Here is a 19,718-nt window from a genome sequence, read left to right as displayed (position 1 = left end):
TTCCCCTTGCAGGACACTTAGGCCAGAATAAGACTTGGGACAGACTTGTCCCTCACTTTCACTGGCCTCACATGTCAGAAGATACCAAGGAGTTTTGTCGCTCCTGTGTCACCTGCCAAGCCAGTGGCAAATCAGGTGGCACCACAAAGGCTCCCCCTAATACCACTACCAGTGGTGGGAGTTCCCTTTGAGAGAGTGGGGATAGACATTGTTGGGCCAATGGACCCCCAAACAGCATCTGGGCACAGATTCATACTGGTGATAGTGGACCATGCCACCAGGTACCCAGAAGCTATACCCCTGAGGACCACAACAGCTCCTGTTGTGGCAAGGGCCCTACTTGGAGTGTTCTCCAGAGTGGGGTTTCCAAAGGAGGTTGTCTCTGACAGAGGTGCCAACTTCATGTCAGGACATTTAACTGCAATGTGGAAGGAGTGTGGTGTTTACTACAAATTCACTACCCCCTTTCACCCACAATGCAATGGGCTTGTGGAAAGGTTCAACAAGACCCTAAAAGGGATGATAAAAGGTTTACCAGACAAGCTTAGGTGAAGATGGGACATCCTTTTACCCTGCCTTCTGTTTACTTACAGAGAGGTCCCACAAAAGGGGGTTGGCTACAGCCCTTTTGAACTTTTGTTTGGGCATCCTGTGAGGGGACCCCTATGTCTAGTAAGGGAAGGATGGGAGAAACCTCTCAGACAACCCAAGCTTGATATAATGGATTATGTGCTTGGCCTCCGCTTAAGGATGGCAGAGTAGATGAAGAAGGCTTCTAAAAACCCTGAGGCAAGCCAAGAACTCCAAAAAGCTTGGCATGACCAAAAGGCTGTGCTGACTGTGTACCAGCCAGGACAGAAAGTGTGGGTGTTGGAGCCAGTGGCCCCAGCAGCACTCCAGGACAAGTGGTCTGGACCCCACACTATTGTTGAACAGAAGGGAGAAGTCACCTACTTGGTGGACCTTGGGACTCCCAGAAGCCCCCACAGGGTGCTTCATGTCAACAGGTTAAAGGCATATGTTGACAGGGCAGACATGGGCTTGCTCATGGCTACAGATGAGGGGCAGGAGGAAGAGAGTGACCCTCTCCCAGACCTGCTGACTCAGAACCCTGATGATGGTTCAGTTGATGGTGTGGTCTTTTCTGACAGCCTCACTAACCATCAGCAACAGGACTGCAGACAAGTTCTACAGGCCTATAGACATATGTTTTCTCTGACCCCAAGTCAGACAAACTGGTGCACCCATGAGGTGGACACTGGTGACAGTCTGCCTGTGAAGAGTAAAATCTACAGGCAACCTGACCATGTCAGGGACTGCATAAAGATTGAGGTACAAAAGATGTTGGAGCTGGGAGTCATTGAACCTTCAGAGAGCCCTTGGGCTAGTCCTGTAGTTCTTGTGCCAAAACCTCACACCCAAGATGGTAAGAGAGAGATGAGGTTTTGCGTAGATTACAGAGGTCTCAATGCTCTCACTAGGACAGATGCCCACCCAAAACCTAGGGCAGATGAGCTCATTGACAGATTGGCAGCTGCCAAGTTTCTGAGTACATTTGACCTGACAGCAGGCTACTGGCAAATCAGACTAGCTGAGAGTGCAAAGGCCAAAACTGCTTTCTCAACCCCAAGAGGACATTATCAATGTGTGGTAATGCCCTTTGGCTTGAAGAATGCACCTACCACTTTCCAAAGGTTGGTGAATCAAGTCCTTACAGGCCTGGATGACTACTGTGAAGCTTATCTTGATGATATTGCTGTCTTTAGCTCCACCTGGGAGGATCACCTGGTCCACCTGAGGAATGTTTTAGAGGCCCTGCAAAAGGCAGGCCTCACTATCAAGGCCACTAAGTGCCAGATAGGGCAGAGCAAGGTTGTGTACCTGGGCCACCTAGTAGGTGGGGGTCAGGTTCAACCACAGGAGAGCAAGATCCAGACCATAAAAGACTGGACTCCTCCAATTACCCAGACACAGGTCAGAGCTTTCTTGGGCCTGTCTGGGTACTACAGAACGTTTGTTAAGAACTATGGGTCCATTGTGACACCACTTAATGACTTGGCCTCCAATAAAAAGCCAAAGAAAGTTCAGTGGACAGTAAGCTGTCAGAAGGCATTTGATGACCTGAAGCAGGCCATGTGCACTCCACCTATTCTGAAAAGTCCAGATTACTCCAAAGAATTCATTGTCCAAACAGATGCTTCTGAGTTGGGTGTGGGAGCTGTTCTTTCACAACTGAATATACATGGTCAAGACCAGCCCATTGCTTTTATTAGTAGAAGGCTGACCCCTAGAGAGAAACGTTGGTCAGCTATTGAGAGGGAGGCCTTTGCTGTGGTTTGGGCCCTGAAGAAGCTGAGGCCATACCTGTTTGGCACTCACTTCAAGATTCAGACAGCCCATAAGCCCCTCTTGTGGCTAAATCAAATGAAGGGTGAAAATCCTAAACTTCTTAGGTGGTCCATTTCCCTACAGGGGATGGGCTTCGCAGTGGAACATAGACCTGGGACTGACCATGCCAATGCAGATGGACTCTCCAGATATTTCCACTTAGAACATGATGACTCAACTGGTCAAGGTTAGTTTAATGTCCCTAAGTTTGGGGGAGAGGGGGTTGTGTAGGAGAGTAGGGTCTCCTTCCTATGGTCACCCCAACTTTTTGCTTTTGCTTCACTGGTTTTCGACTTAGATGTGGCTGTGGGCCTGCTAATCAGACCCACAGCCCAGCTGTTCTCTCTCTAAATTCATACTATGTACTTTAGGTACATAACCCAATTGGTAAGGATCACCTTATAGGGCCCTGTACAGTGTACCTTAGGTACCCAGGGCATGGGTGTACCCTAGGCCTACCAGGGGCAGCAGCATGTATTATGCCACCCCTGGCTGGCCTCCCATCATGACACAACTGGCTGATCACTCAGCTGGGGCAAGGTCGTGTAATCACCCCTTGCTTAGGTATAGTATTCCTATACCTACCTTATATATGGACACATGGGTAACCTTTCAGCCACTCCTATGGCAGGCCTTAACAATCCTGAAGGCAGAGTGCTTGGTAACATGTGAGATGGCGCTCTAGCATGAGCTGAGCCTGTCTGCAGCTTTCGGAAGCATGTCCTTATAGCTGTTCTATGATAGCGCCTACCATATACTCTTAAAGTGCCTTATAATCCTCGCGGTTATGGTAACTATGGTTTGGCTTTATCAAAACATGTCGGGTAAGGTGTCTAACACTTTGGAATACTACTCCCACACCATTCGTGGCGATGAGGATAGTATTCCCCCCTTCTAGAGGGAGAAGACATGTTAAAGTCCTACTACCCGGTTAAAGTTAACCAGAGCCCCAGCATCACAAAATGGATGCTGCTGCCACGGACACAAGTCTGACCTCCTGCTGCTGGGAGTCCTTCCAGCGAGAGAGGCTTGGACAATAGGTTTCCTGCGTTGGGAGGTGCTAGCACCACCCTAGACAGGGCTTAGTGTATTGGGACCGGGAGGGATGAAAGAAACGAGACACTGCCTGTTTGCTTTGCCTAAAGTTCTACGAGGAACCGACTGCAGAGCCCAACCAGTGCCTTGACCTCCAGACTTCTCTGACCCTGATCCGCATCCACAGCCAAGCTGAGATCCGTGGAGGCGACGAGAGACGCGGGACCGACTACCTGGGAAAATTGGCGAGTAGCTTCCAGCGCAGCTTCTGAGGCATCCTCAAAGTTGTGCTCTGGGGATTAAGAAGCCCCAACCCTGAGCACCATCTGCACCGAAGATCAGCCCTCCACACTCCACGAGTTCTGCGTCGGGCCCTTCTGCATTTTTCCTGCTTGACGCGTCTGTCCGGTTGCTTGCCCGTTGGCTAGTAGCCTCAGTGACGACGAACCCTTGACTTTCCACCGCTGGTTTGGCTCCTCCAGACTGGCCCTTGCTTCCCTGTGAAAAGACCTCAGACCTTCCTGGTCTGCACCTGAAGTGAATTTCCCAATCCGCGTGGGTTGCTTTTGCCAAGGTTTGTTGACTCCGATCGGGGCGTCGACTCCGCCATCAGCAAGATCCTTCATTGGGCAGCTCGTACCCTGGTTCTGGTCATCCTCGACGCCTCCTGGTCCACGCAGCTGCAGAGACAAGCTTCAAGACATCACCTGTGTTCTGCACGACATCGCCTGGTTCCTTCCTGGTTCCACACGGTCACTGGCTAGTGACCCAGACTTTGTCCCCTCTGCTTGCAGGTGTTCTTCCTTTAAGATCCATCCTTGGATCCACCGGACATCTTCCTCCTGGCCGCCTGCCAGCATCTGTTCTTCAGGCATCCATAGGATCCAGCGACGACACCCGACACATCTTCACACCTATGCACCCGTCTCCTGTGGGTGAGGTAACACGAGTACTCCGGTGCTCCAGTGGATATTGACTATCCAAGTGTCTAAGTCTTTAGTTGCTTCCTCCTAGTTACTTCGGAAGTGTCCTTATTCTTCCTATTCCCATTGACTTTAATGTAAGCCGCATGTGTGTTTCCACACTGCACACGCTTCCCGTGAGCCTCCCACTTCCTAACTATTGGTAGGGTAGTGCAGCCCCAGCGATTCCCTAGGCCCTAGGCCTTCTCCCTGTTCGTGACGTGGTACTTATACCACTTTCTTAGTATATTTTTTGCGTGGCCCCTGGGCCTAACTGTATTTTCCTGTGTAACTTAACGTATGCTACGTAAGAAATTGTTTGTACTTAGTCCTCTGAACTCATAAAGAGTGCTGAGAGTATATGTTAGCATAAATACATTCTAATTTTATATATACCTGGTGTGGTGTCCTTTCATTTGGTATTCAAGGGATTATAATGGTATAACAGCTGGCTTCACATGCCATTCAGAGTTTAGTCTATGACTGCTCTTATCCAGTCAGTCAGTCAGTCAGAAAACACTTTATTCCATTAATTAAAATCATAAAAAGTACAAATTTCATTCAATAAATAATACAATAAAAACATGATATATACCAACAATGTTTACAACATAACCACAGAATTAAAAATACCATACCTAGAAACAATCAATAAAAGGTCAGTCAGGATTACACAAGCTGGGAAGAATTTTTGGTTTGCAACGCACGGCTGCCACCAAGAAATTTGCCACATTAAATACAGTGCGGATACTGCTCAGCTGCTGAAGAAATAACAAAGCAGGTCTAACTTGTAAAAAGCTGGCTTCCTTCAAAATTGGGAGCAAATATTTTTTCCGGCTAGCAGAATAAAATTCGCAAAACATGATAAAGTGCATTGTATCTTGGTGTGAGAAATTATCACATTGGCACGGCCTGCTGCGTTCAGGTTTGCCCCAGGACGAATAAAAACCTAGGGGCAGATTTATGAGCCCCTTGCGCCACTTTTGCGTCACTTTTAACATGGGAAAAGTGACGCAAAAGTGGCGCAAGGGGCTCATAAATCTGCCCCCTAGTGAGTAATGAATCAGGTTAAATCTAAATCTCAGCAATAGAAATCTATGGTGTGGATTAGAGACAATGCTTAAGTAGGGTTCCAGTGAGGGAGATAAGAGAAGCATATAATGCGCTCTAACACATGGTTTTGTAAGCTCCCTCTCTTCACGATCCAATTTTGCCCTATCTTTAAAAGACTGCTTAATCCATTCTACATCTGCCTTAACAATATGTAATGGGGATGAAAAAAGCTCAGGACGCCCAAGACGGGAGAACGCCGCTCTAACGTACTCCAGCCAGGGTATTCTTTTGACATTGTCCATGGCTAGAATATCGTTAAGGATCATATGATTGAGAGTGATTTCCTGATTTAACCAGGTTTTCACCCAACACAATAATGGGGCCATCTTCAGTTTGTCCGTAACATAACCCAAGCCAACCTCCGAGTGAATAGAAAAAGTGGGAGTAGATTGGGGAACTGAGAGCAAGTGTCTCAGAAATCTATTTTCAACCACTTGAATCATGTCCTTGAGCGGCATAACCCCACAGTGCTCTTGTCCATGCTACCACTAGGATAGCTGGTCTATAAGGTTGACTTTACAACCAATCACCATAAGGGTTGTTTGGACTGATACAGGATGTACACTAGAACTAGTGACATCATATATCAGGCCAACTTCTCACACTTAGCCCATCTGGTCCCCCTCTGAGAACCGCCATCCCCAGGAGGTGCGTCCCGGCATACCCTGCCCCTAGTAATCCGGAGGAAGGCCACCCCTCTTTCTGGTAAACCGTGCGCACCGAGTGACGGAGGGGACCCTAGGCCCGGATGCACCCTGATGAATACAAGCCCCAGCTAGGCCCGCAAGAGACAAGGGTTCGCTCTTCTGTAACGAGATCTATAAGGAAGTTGGCACGGAAACTGCAAAGTACAAAAACAACGTTTATTAACCCTTAAGGGTGGTCCTACAATCCACACAACACTCTTCAGTATTGCAAGGAGTAGCACACCGAACATTCGTACACAGCCCCCTTTTATACACAACAGAGGGGCTCATGAGTGGGTGGATAGTACATGAAGTCGAAGAACATTACCATTTAGGGTCATTCCCGATTCTAAATCAATACATGGGCGGAGCTAACACACTCCTTGAGCCCGCGAAAACACATGGTCAAGCAAAGCTAATTATAACAGATGCGGTCAAGTCTGGGCATGCGCCAGATGGACAAGAGGGAGCTATTTATAACTGTTGCTAGGCAGATTACAAGAGCAACTAACACAGAGGTCGGACTCTCCTCGTGGTGAACACGTGGCAGCATGTCAATACAAAATGGAGTCCGGACTTCGGCCAACATAATGGGGAAAACACGATAAAAGGGAAACACTAATGTTTTCAGTAAATGCTTAATCACATTCTGCCTTAATTTACAACAGACGACCCTTTCAGCATTTACTGAAGACATCTGGCTTCCAAGAATAATCATCGTATACGTCAATTATCATCATTCCTTTAACCTCTTTAGCTAGACCCTTCTGACGGGCAACTTCGGCAATAGCTTTCTTATCTGGAATGCAGAATGAAATGCATACAGAACAACATAATGGTCCACATTGAATACACATACAGAGAAGGAATAGAATTGCTATGATAATACAAAGACCAGTTAAGACCTTCCATCCCCAGGCAGTAACCAATGCCCAAAACCATCCAGAAAAGGACCAAGTGCCGTTTTCCGTGTGGATTTCAGCTGCTATTTTATGCAGCTTATTAATGGCGTTATAAACGGATGGTGTATGATCAGGAATGAACACACAGCAGCTACTTCCAATAATTTTACAGGCTCCTCCTCGATCAGCTAGCATTACATCCAATACCATACGGTTCTGCAATGCAACAATTCTGGTAATCTGTAATTCTTCCGTAAGATTCCCAAGAGCAGCAGCAGTCTGATTTGTCACAGCTTCTACCACTCTTGTTAATCTTCGGATCTTCCTACTATTCAAGGCGGCACCAACAAAGAAGAACAATCCTAAGTTAAAATCAATATACTGTTGCAAACTGGTATCAGTCTGATCCACATCATCCGTCGATAAAGTACGTTTATACCTATTTACAGTCACATTATTCAACAATTTCAAGTCTTTATGATACGATGCAGGTGCTAGGAATACAGGGGGTAGTAGGAATGATACATAGCATACCCCAGACCACCCAGCCGGCAAACGGTAATAACCTTTATTTCCACATACAAAATAGGTATTATGGGATGCTAGGAAGGTGCTGTTATTCAGTCCGTCGATATTCAGAACAGTTAAACAATCACTGACACCAACAGGGATAAAACCCACACTCTGGACACACAGGTCCGCTTGGGCTTGTGCCACTTGGATCACAAACTTGTCCTTCCCCATAGTGTCTCTAGTGTTCGTAAAGATATAGGGAATGGATTCATTGTCTGGTCGGTACTCTTCCCATTCCCAAATTGTTCCATTTGCTTGTGGATATCCATTTCTGTCCTGATGACATTCTTTATTAAGTCTAAAAAGCAGTCGTCCCACTGTCGGTTTCCGAGTGGCAAACAACAAAGTGTACCATGCTCTACAAGAGCCATTGTGTGAGAAAGGAAGTGGTATGAATGGCGTACCTCCTTTCTTCTGATGGGCTGGCATCATCCCACATATCCAACAGTTCGTAGCATTTGTAGCAACGTGGGTGTGATGCAGCATCTGAATGAAAGTGTTATTCAAATAGGATTGTCGATGCTTCAACTCTTGATATGGCAATGTGTAAAAGTAGTGCTCCGCAGGCACTGGAGTCGTCAACACAAGTGTCTCTCGAGCTGGAGTTGCCTCCTCCACAAACCATGTGGTTATACCAACGATAGCTACTGTTAGCATGAACCCCAACGCACAAAAAATCTTCTTTTTCTCCATGTCAAAGGAAACAATACCCTAATATCTTCCTGAAACTAAAAGTCTGTCAGAACTCTTCCCCTTGGGCAGCGGTTGATTTCTTCACCAACGGGCCAAGACGGGTGTCGCTACACTAATGCAGGGCTGATCCCCCCCCCTTGCCTCAGCGGCTCTCCGTTTCACTAACCCAAGGGCCGTTCTGACAGTATGTCCCAGTACTGAAGATCTCACTTCCTTGGTCGCAGATGATATCGCCTTCCTCCAGAAGTCGTGTGGTCCGAAAAGAGCTCCTCAGTGTCGTTTGGCCTCGCAACACGGCCTGTCTCTGCTGCTAGGACTTCTCGTTGATCGGTCAGCACGGCAGACTCCACCAGTCCGGGCGGTACCTTTCGACAGTGCAAGGAATGGATCCAATTCTTCCTGTTCGAGACTCGCACTGCCGTCCTCGTTGCAAGAAGGACTTGCTCAGGTCCGATCCATCTCGGCTCCAAACTGTTCGTTCTGTCGAAGACCTTCAGCATGACATGATCCCCAGGCCGGAGACCATGTCCTTCACCGGTAGACCGATCAGGGAGCGCCTCTCGGACCTGTTGATGAATAGAAACCAAGTTATCCGTTAACTGTGCCAGATAATCGCTCATCATTACACAAGGTACATCATACACAGCCTTAGGCCTTGGTGGACCCCAGATATTCATTGGGCGTCCAAATACAATCTCATAGGGTGTAAGGCCGGTTCGAGAGTGTGGCACCGACCTAATTGACAATAACGCCAGTGGCAAGGCGTCTGGCCAAGTCAAAGATGTTGAAGCTTGAATTTTGGCGATCTTAAGCTTCAGTGTACCATTATACTTCTCGACTAGTCCTGCAGACTGAGGGTGGAACACGGCATGGAACTTCTGAGTGATGCCTAGGCCCTTTAAGACATACTTTATAACATCCGCTACAAAGTGAGGGCCATTATCACTCCACAGAAGTCTACAGATGCCGTATCGGGGGAAAAACTCTTTCAGCAATAGCTTCGCTGTAGTCATTGCAGTATTGTCTTTCGCAGGGTACGCCTCAACCCACTTACTGAAGGCGCAAACCACTACTAGAACATACTTCAAATTGTTACAGCGCTCAAGCTGGATATAATCCATCTGCAGAACCTCAAAGGGTGCAGTGGGTGTCGCAAATCCTCCTGCTGGAGTTCGCGTGCCTTTCCCTGGGTTGTACTTCAGACAAATCATACAGGTCTGCACCACCCTCTTTGCTGTGCTAGCAATCTCTGGATGCTCCCAGACTTGAGTAAGCAATTTCACAATTGCGGAAGCTCCAACATGTGCTAGCCCATGTGCCATCTGGACCATAGGTTGTACAAAAGCCGTGGGTAATTTCCATCTATCCATCTGCTTATTTCTCCAGCAACCCTCGTCATCCAGCTCTCCTTCGCTAACCCATTGTTCCCGCTCTTTGTCAGAAGCGGTCTTTTGTATTTCTCGCACTTGCTCCTTCGCATCATGCCATCTCTCCACCTGTGACTTCACTACATACATGGCAGTAGTACCGGGCTGCATCGCAGTCTCCCGTGCTACTCGATCTGCTAACGCATTCCCTTCTCCAACCTTATCAACCACTTTCCTATGGGCGCTACACTTAACAATGGCGATTTTCTTTGGGTATGTCAATGCAGTTAAAAGGTTATGAACTAACTCCCCATGCATTATCTGTACCCCATGTGACGTTAGAAACCCTCTCTCCTTCCAGAGTAGGCCGAAATCGTGCGCTACTCCGAAGGCATAGCGGCTGTCTGTGTAAACATTCACACACAATCCTGTACTGAGCTCACACGCTCGTGTTAACGCTATCAGTTCCGCTGCTTGAGCTGATTTCTGTGGTATGCGTGCTGTTTCCACTATCGTCTGTAACGTGGTAATTGCATACGCTGCTGAAGTCGTACCATCTGGTAGCTTCAGGCATGATCCGTCTACCCACAACTCTCCATCTACATCTAAAAAGGGCGTATCCTGGAGATCAATACGACCCTTTGTTTGTTCCTCAGTCACAAGAATACAATCATGCGCTTTCTGCGCCTCAGGCTGGGTCTCGGGGTATGGCAACAATGTGGCCGGGTTTAATGTCACGCACCTTTTTAACGTAATATGAGGAGCCAAAAGCGTCAACTCATATCCCGTTAAACGGGCACTGGTCAAATGCTGCGTCTTTGTTTGATTAAGCAGAGCATCAACAGCGTGGGGAACTAACACCAACAGTTTATGGGACAATACAATTCCTTCACTCTGCCGTATTGACACAGCTGTCGCCGCAACCGAGCGAAAACACCCTGGTAACGCTCGGGCGACAGGATCAAGCACAGCCGAAAAGTATGCACAAGGGCGCTGCTTATCGCCGTGCATCTGCACTAAGACTGATAATGCACATCCATCTTTCTCATGCACATACAACGAAAAGGGTTTTGCATAATCAGGGGTCCCTAACACTGGTGCTGAACAAAGGGCCTGTCTTAATTGCTGAAAAGCAGCGTCACACTCATCTGACCAGGGGATCGGGATGGGCGTGTCTTTTGTCAAGAGCGCTAGTAATGGCTTAGCTATGTGTGAAAACCCCAATATCCACTGTCTACAAAAAGAAACAAGACCCAAAAATGCACGCACATCCTTCTGCGTGGATGGCCTTGGTGTGTCCAAAATTACTTGGATACGATCTGGTGTGAGTGCACGCCCCTCCTTAGACAAAAGGTGACCCAAATAAGTCACCTTTGGTCTACAGAATTGCAATTTCTTCCTAGAGACCTTGTGATTGTGGGATGCTAAAAAGGAAAGTAAGGCTATCGTACTTTCCTCGCACAACTCCAGGGTGTCAGCCGCCAACAGGATGTCATCGACATATTGAATGAGGGCGACCCCCTCGAGTAAAGCAAAGGAATCCAACTGTCGTTTCAAGGCCTGACTGTAAATACTAGGGCTTTCTGTGTAGCCCTGGGGAATTCTACAAAAGCGATAAGATCTATTGTTTAATGTGAACCCAAAAAGGAATCGGCTATCAGGGTGAATGGGAATAGAAAAGAAGGCATTTTTCAAATCAATCACTGAGAACACGGTCGCCGTAGGCGGGACCAGGGTGAGCAACGTCGTGATATCGGAAACCACCGGGTACTGAGGTATCACGATCTTGTTCACCTCCCTCAAATCAATTATGAACCGATAAACCTTTGCATCCGTGTCCTTTTTCAGAATAGGGAGAATCGGACTGTTACAGATATTATAGGGAACTTCTTCCACTACTCCTACCGCGATCAAATCTTGCACAATCTGTATGAGAGCTTCCTCGCCCTCCTGGGAAATACGATACTGGGGGAGGCGTGGTAGCACCGCCCCCTCCTGGACACTAATGTGGACCGGAGGAATCACCATTTGTCCCACATCCGTGTCCGACGTGGCCCATAAAGCTCGGGGGAGGGTAGCCAACAACGCATCCTCTGAGATCGTACACATCCGCCCAGATCGGGGGTAGTTGTCATTTAAAATCACCCTCACACCCTCGGGGGAACAGCGAATTGTAGCCCTAAAGTGCTTTAACATATCAAGGCCCATAATGTTATCCGGTGTGTACGGAGCAAGCAGAAACGGACAAGGCGCAGAAAAACAATCAACTTTAAATGCAAGGGGCTGTGAAAGAGGGCTTCGGGAAAGTGTACCGTCAAACCCTACCGATGTAACTATTGAGCCGGATGGGGGAGCCCCCGGAACCAAGTACCTAGACAATGCACTACGTGTCGCTCCTGTATCCACTAGGAACTGATCAGTAGAACCTAAAACCTCAGCCGATACATAAGGACCCGTCTGATCGACCGGCACCTCAACTGAGTCGGACCCCCATCCTACGCATTCCTATGCATGCTGAGAATCGTGATATCCCGAGTGATCGATGTCCGATACATGGTACTGATGCTGGTGATCAAAAATATTCGAGCTATCTCGGTGCTGTCCGGCCGTATCAAAACGGACATTATCATTAGAGGTCCCTCTAAAGTTCGAGAAGCCCCCTCTCCCCCTCTGGCCACCCAGAGTGTGCCCCTGCCGCGAAGCGCGCAACGCTGGGCACTCCCTGGCCCAATGGCCCAACTGCTTACAGTACGCACATTGGTTCTTATTCAAAGCAGGTCGGCCCGAAGGGGGACCATAAGATCCGCTCCTTCCCCTATTGTTATTACCCCGGCGGGGCGGGCCATATACTTGTGCTAACATAACTTTCGTTTTGAGATCTTTTGACTTCTTCTCCTCCTGGCCCTTCGCCTCGTGCTCCTGACGCTCATAATACTGGGCGATGGTCAGAAGGGCCGTCGGTGTCGCGGAGGACCAAGAACTCTCACTTGCTTTTAACCGGGCCGCAACTGCCGGCAGTAGATTAGCCACATATTTGTCCGCAAAAAGGTGGCGGCCTGTGTCGTCGGTAAGCGACTGGCCACTAAAATCATGGAACGTTTCTTCAAAACGCGTGAAGAAATCTGCCACTGACTCATCAACCTTCTGCTGACATGCCGCCAACATATTCCAGTCAATCTTCTTGGGGGGGATTATTGTTTTTAATTTAGCCACAATAGCAGCAGGGAGATCTAGAATATTCCGGGGAGGTTTCTGTGCGGGCTTCCGCTCCCTATCCTCATCCTCAAGGTCAGACCACCGGGCCTTAAAAGCAACTATATCATCCACCTTTCGGACAGATCGCCACGTGTCCGGTGGTAGAATAAGGCCAAAGAACAGATCTATATCCGCTAAGGTCATAATGCAAGAATTCAAGGCCCCCTCGACTTCTTCATAGAAAGCCGCTGGATTCTTGCGGGGGTCAGGCAATGCATTCTTTAACGCCATAACATCGGCTCTATGCCATGGAGTATAAACCCAATTATACACGAAATATCCCTTAGCATCGACGGAGTTAATATCGGAGCTAGTCCCCGCTCCCTTAGGAGGAACATACAAAGGCGCCGCCTCTCGCATTGGTTTAGCATGCACTATGTCATCCTTATCTGACTGGGAGGCGGATGGGTGGCCCTCTGCTGCAACCGAATCCGACTGCTTCTCCGTTTCCGCTCGTTGGCGTGCTTTCTCTCGAAGGGCCAGTACCTCGTCCCGCAAGGCGAACAGCCGCCGAGCCGCCTCAGGAGCCTTAGAGGGAGAAAAAGCACCGTTACGTATTGCTCTGGCATCCGAAGACACTTCGTCAGGCTCAAAAACATGAGAATATTTTCGGAAAGCATTAATCACTTCATCCGCGAAATGACCCAGAAAATACACTTTATCTCTCTCCTGCCATGGCCCCCAAAGTTGAAATAATTCCTCCTGGGATACCTTGCCTTTCAGCGCACGGAAGGAGATTTGCCGAAGCTCAGCCATTTGCTCGGCTGGCAACATGGACCGTGTGTCTACCTTACCCGAAGCCGGGTCGGAATCTTGCGGCCGCGGAGCGGATGCGCCAACATAAGGGGGCGGAGAGCGATCTAGTAAATAAAAATCGTCATCAGGATTATTAAGGACAGGATAAATTGGCTGGCGAACAACATATTGACCCGAAACTTGTAGCCTACGCTCTTTCTCTTGTCTATCCGTCTGTTCTTTGTCCTCCCGACGCTTTGCTTCCTGTGCTCGCACATGATCATTCTTTCGTTGCTCTTTATCAAACAATGCTTTCTCACGTTTCTCTCGCTCACGCACTTCCTTCACCCATAACCGCACACACTCAAACATATCCTGACGAGCACGTCGCTTACACATACACTGTTCCACATACTCAATCTTACGCATATCAAACGATCCATACAAAGGCCATCGCAACTCAGGATCCTTCTTGGTATATTTCCTCCACAATGTGCTGTACATTATGGAAGAAAGACCATGCTTCACGTACATATCCCTATTAGGAGTCCCCTCTGGGGGAGCTGGAGCAGATTCCTCAAGGTTCAACCGGTTACCCAAACAGCAGCACCACTTACGGAGTGCGCTAAAAGCAGGCATGTTAGGAATAATGCAAAATATGCAGTATTATCAAGAAAAATGGCACTTAATCGTTGCGCCGTTCCAAGTTTACACAGCTCCGGAGAAATTTCTCCACATTACCTGCCTATATGTGTTGCAACGCATATATGTTCACAAAGACAAATTCAAAATATGACTAGTCACCATCAATCAAACTCAAATAGCCAGACCAGGCTTCAAAACTCGGAGCAAGTACCGTACAACGGTTCTTACCAATCAAGAGTCCAGGTTCCAACTGCCAAGCTCCACAATCGCCCAAACGGCTCTCACGGCAGGACCGACAGAAGAGGTCTCAGTCGATGACCGGCGCCACCCAGATGGTCAGCTCGGAAGGGAAGGAAGAAAAACCTCGGGATGCCAAGGCTAAGACGCCGCTGGCAGTGATCACGTCCCTGGCCAAACTCCTCACCTTCGTCGCGACCAGTCCTTCGAGCATCCGAGTCGCCGATGAGCCCCACGTGCCGGGCGCCAATTGATGAATACAAGCCCCAGCTAGGCCCGCAAGAGACAAGGGTTCGCTCTTCTGTAACGAGATCTATAAGGAAGTTGGCACGGAAACTGCAAAGTACAAAAACAACGTTTATTAACCCTTAAGGGTGGTCCTACAATCCACACAACACTCTTCAGTATTGCAAGGAGTAGCACACCGAACATTCGTACACAGCCCCCTTTTATACACAACAGAGGGGCTCATGAGTGGGTGGATAGTACATGAAGTCGAAGAACATTACCATTTAGGGTCATTCCCGATTCTAAATCAATACATGGGCGGAGCTAACACACTCCTTGAGCCCGCGAAAACACATGGTCAAGCAAAGCTAATTATAACAGATGCGGTCAAGTCTGGGCATGCGCCAGATGGACAAGAGGGAGCTATTTATAACTGTTGCTAGGCAGATTACAAGAGCAACTAACACAGAGGTCGGACTCTCCTCGTGGTGAACACGTGGCAGCATGTCAATACAAAATGGAGTCCGGACTTCGGCCAACATAATGGGGAAAACACGATAAAAGGGAAACACTAATGTTTTCAGTAAATGCTTAATCACATTCTGCCTTAATTTACAACAACCCGACCTCCTGGAGCCCTGCCTGGGATCGGGGAGGCGAATGAGCCCCCATCTGGACTTCCATGGCAGTCCGGCCATCTGGTCACCCCATTGGAAAGCATTGCGTGCGACCAGATGGCCGAGGGAAAGGTACGACCAGATGACCGGGACCGAAAGGACTCCCAGCTGCCCACACCGAGCCATAACGGTAGGGCTCCCGCCTGCCCTTGCAGGGCTCCGGGGCTCTGCACCAGGGACTCTTGTCCCGGGCAGATGGACACTTGGCAGGCCGCAGGACGTGGGCTCCCAGGCCCTGACTGAAAATCAGGAGGCCCAGGGCCGGTCCCTGCTTCTCAATGCAGCCAGGCCGGGGAGATCGGGGAGCCTGCCCAAGCACAAGGGACCACAGTCCCGGGCAAACGGTCCCTCAGGTTGTGTGCTCGTTTTCCACAATTTCTTTCAAAATTCCACGAAGAGGCATTCCGCAAATTCCGCCCAGCCCTATTCAGAACCCTAGCCATTCCGAGGAGAGCCTCCCTGGGCCCCGGTGGACACCCTTCCCCAGCGCCCGGACCCTCGGCTGGCTTGCAGGACGGGGGGCTCCCGCACCCTGGGACACTGGGACGGAGCACAAGCCCCGGGTCCGGGCCCAGCTTCCGAACCCTAGCCAGGCTGGGGTGGGCCTCTCTGGGCCCCAGTGGACACCCTTCCCCAGCACACGGACCCTCGGCTGGCTTGCAGGACGGGGGTTCCCGCACCCTGGGACACTGGGATGGATCACAATCCCCGGGTCCGGGCCGAGCTTCCGAACCCTAGCCAGGCTGGGGAGAGCCTCCCCGGGCCCCAGTAGACACCCTTCCCTGCGCACGGACCCTCAGCTGGCTTGCAGGACGGGGGGCTCCCGCACCCTGGGACACTGGGACGGAGCACAAGCCCCGGGTCCGGGCCCAGCTTCCGAACCCTAGCCAGGCTGGGATAAGCCTCCCCGGGCCACGGTGGACACCCTTCCCGAGCGCACGGACCCTCGGCTGGCTTGCAGGACGGGGGGCTCCCGCACCCTGGAACACTGGGACGGAGCACAAGCTCTGGGTCCGGGCCCAGCTTCCGAACCCTAGCCAGGCTGGGGAGAGCCTCCCCGGGCCCCGGTGGACACCCTTCCCCAGCACCCGGACCCTCGGCTGGCTTGCAGGATGGGGGGCTCCCACACCCTGGGACACTGGGACAGAGCACAAGCCCCAGGCCCGGGCCCAGCTTTCCAACCCAAGCCAGGCCGGGGAGAGGCTCCCCGGGCCCCGGGGGACACCCCGTCCCCAGCGCACAGACCCTCAGCTGGCTGGTGGGACAGGGGGCTCCCGCACCCTGGGACGGAGCCGCACCCTGGGACGGATCTCCAGCACCGGGCCCGGGCCCAGCTTCTGAACCCTAGCCAGGCCGGGGAGAGACTCCCTGGGCCCCGGTGGACCCCCTTCCCCAGCGCCCGGACCCTCGGCTGGCTTGCAGGACGGGGGGCTCCCGCACCCCGGGGCCTGCTGGACGGAACACAAGCCCCAGGCCCAGTCCCAACTTCCGAACCCTAGCCAGGCCAGGGAGAGCCTCCCCGGGCCCCCGGTGGACCCCCAGTCCCCAGCACCCGGGCCCTCGGCTGGAACCAAGGAGGGTTAAGCCCAGGCCACGTCCTCTCCCCGACGGCCTGCCTGTGAAGCCCATTTTTCTCGACTATTAAGCCCCCACGTAGTGGGGGCTTACAGAACTCTGGGGAAGGACAAAAGTTGGAGTTAGTCTGGCCGGCCAGCAGGTCGGCCATCTGGCCACCCGGCCTGCAGGGCCATCTGGTCACCCGGCCCGCAGGGCCATCTGGTCACCCGGCCCACAGGGCCATCTGATCGCGCAGCCAGATGACCAGATGGCCAGGGACCACCCAGCCCCCAGGTGGCCTGGGAGGGTGCCGTGCACAGTCGCCTTGCAGTCCGGCGAGTGTGGCCAGGCGCTCCGAGGCAGCCGCTCAGGAGGGCTCCTTCCCCACTGCTGCTCCTTGCCTCCCTGCCCGACCTGCACGGGAGCAGCGGGAAGGGGAGCCCAGGCCTTGCCTGGCCCGGGCCAGGCCATCTGGTCACCCTGCCGAGCAGCGAGGGACGGTGGCCCCCGTCCCCGCACCCCGGTGGGGCAGGGACAGGAGGGGGAAGCCCCCGTGCCAGAAGGCACGTGGTGGAGGCAGCCTCCCGTAGGCCCGCATTACTCCCTTCCGCGTCCCTCCCGCCGGCCCGGTGGCAGAGGGACCCACCCCTGGGTGTGGTGGAGGAGGGCGTCCGCGGGTGCCCACGCACAGAGAGACAAAAGCTTGGCTCAGAGGATGACTTTCAATAGATCGCAGCGAGGTAGCTGCTCTGCTACTTACGAAACCCTGACCCAGAATCAGGTCGTCTACGAATGATTTAGCACTGGGTGCCCCACGAACATGCGGTGCACTAAGGGTGATGGAGGCGGCCCCCTTCCGTCCCCGTCCGGTCCCCAAGAGAGGCCGGCTATCCCAGGCCAACCTAGGCTCCACGGCACTGCGGTATTGTTACGGTTATGGGGGGATTCTGACTTTGAGGCGTTCAGACATAATCCCACAGATGGTAGCTTCGCCCCATTGGCTGCTCAGCCAAGCACATACACCAAATGTCTGAACCTGCGGTTCTTCTCGTACTGAGCAGGATTACTATTGCAACAACACATCATCAGCAGGGTAAAACTAACCTGTCTCACGACAGTCTAAACCCAGCTCACGTTCCCTATTAGTGGGTGAACAATCCAACACTTGGTGAATTCTGCTTCACAATGATATGAAGAGCCGACATCGAGGATCAAAAAGCGACGTTGCTATGAACGCTTGGCCGCCACAAGCCACTTATCCCTGTGGTAACTTTTCTGACACCTCCTGCTTGAAACCCAAAAAGTTAGAAGGATTGTGAGGCCCCACCCTCACGGTCTGTGATTCGCAAAAAAACAGCGTTTGCGAATTCAAAATCGCAAAACGCGATGTATGAGCCATTTTCGCATCATTAAGGAATCGCTAATTTTGCGATTCCTTAATTTTGCGTAAGCATTTAAGGAATTGCAAATTGCTATGTAACAAGCACCCAAGTTCTGCGATTTCTCCTTAAGAAATCGCAAATTACCACCAACTTCAAGTTGGTGGTAATTTGCGATTTCTTTGAAAAATGCTCTTTTTGGCATTTTTCAAAGTGCCATGTGGCGCAGGTACATGCCCTTAGGGCATGTATGTGCGCCATATGCGCACACATGCTCATTTCAGGGGTGCATCAGGGTGTCCTTATGACACCCTTGCACCCTTGAAATAATTCTTAATTTGCGATTCTCTAATTGCGAATCGCAAATTGAGAATGACTTCCCATTCATTCCTATGGGCCTCCTGGCCCATAGGAATGAATGGGAAGGTATTCCTTAATTGCGATTTCACAATTTGCTAATCGCAATTAAGGAATAACTAGAAATCGCAAAATATTTGCAAATTTTTAAATACATCCCCTTTTGCGATTCTCAAATAGCGATTCTCAAATAATCGCTGTTTGAGAATCTCAATAACAGATTTTGATACATATGCCCCTATGTGTATGTAGTTATTTGAGCCCTCTTTTATTCAAGACGTTTCAATATTCATGATGTACACATTTGTATCTAAATCATTATAATATAAGCACACAACTATAACAATACACATCTATAAATTGCACATCTAGTTTGAAAATACATTTCTATAAAACTTCACATCTATAAAATCCACATCTGTACTAATTCTTGTGTCAACTATTAACTGTTATGTGACTGTTGAACCACATGTAAATATTAGTGAATCAACATTTTTGGCTAATACGTTTTAAAATAGTGACATGTGTGCTGTACGATAGTGTACATCTCAGTGTTTGGCTTGAAATTTAATTGTCCATTAATACTTGGCACATTTTTAGAGTGTCCATTAATGTAGTCAGGCAATCATTCTTCTTGAATGGGAACGACATTTGCAGACCAAGATCAGCCAGAGCGACATCATTACATTGAAGCCAAATACCCCAACATCCGACAATAAAGTCATGAAATTTTACAGTTTTACAGTTGGTAAGATCTTTGATTTGCTGTGATAGATCCTGATAGTATTTAACTTTACTCTCATACGCTAATTCAAGGGAATTCTGTGAGTTTTCATAACGAATTGAAACATCAACCACTACAGCAGTACCATTTTTGGTGAACACTACATCTGGTTTTCTTAGTTCACCGTGACTATTTTTGACATGAG

General features: G+C 50.0%; 1 protein-coding gene and 1 pseudogene across 1 annotated transcript in view; one reads left to right on the top strand and one right to left on the bottom strand.

Annotated features, from left to right (window-relative positions):
• LOC146854040 (alpha-N-acetylgalactosamine-specific lectin-like) overlaps positions 1-19,718 on the top strand; it is a 224,077-nt gene that overhangs the window by 124,755 nt on the left and 79,604 nt on the right. The gene's annotated exons all lie outside the window — the stretch shown is intronic.
• Positions 17,751-19,718, bottom strand: part of LOC146854042 (28S ribosomal RNA) — a 2,595-nt pseudogene continuing 627 nt past the window's right edge.

Source organism: Triturus cristatus, chromosome 4_1 (genome assembly GCF_964204655.1).
Source record: "Triturus cristatus chromosome 4_1, aTriCri1.1, whole genome shotgun sequence".
Taxonomy (NCBI): domain Eukaryota; kingdom Metazoa; phylum Chordata; class Amphibia; order Caudata; family Salamandridae; genus Triturus; species Triturus cristatus.
The sequence above is the reverse complement of the archived record's forward strand: the minus strand, read 5'-3'. Positions and strand labels throughout refer to the sequence as shown.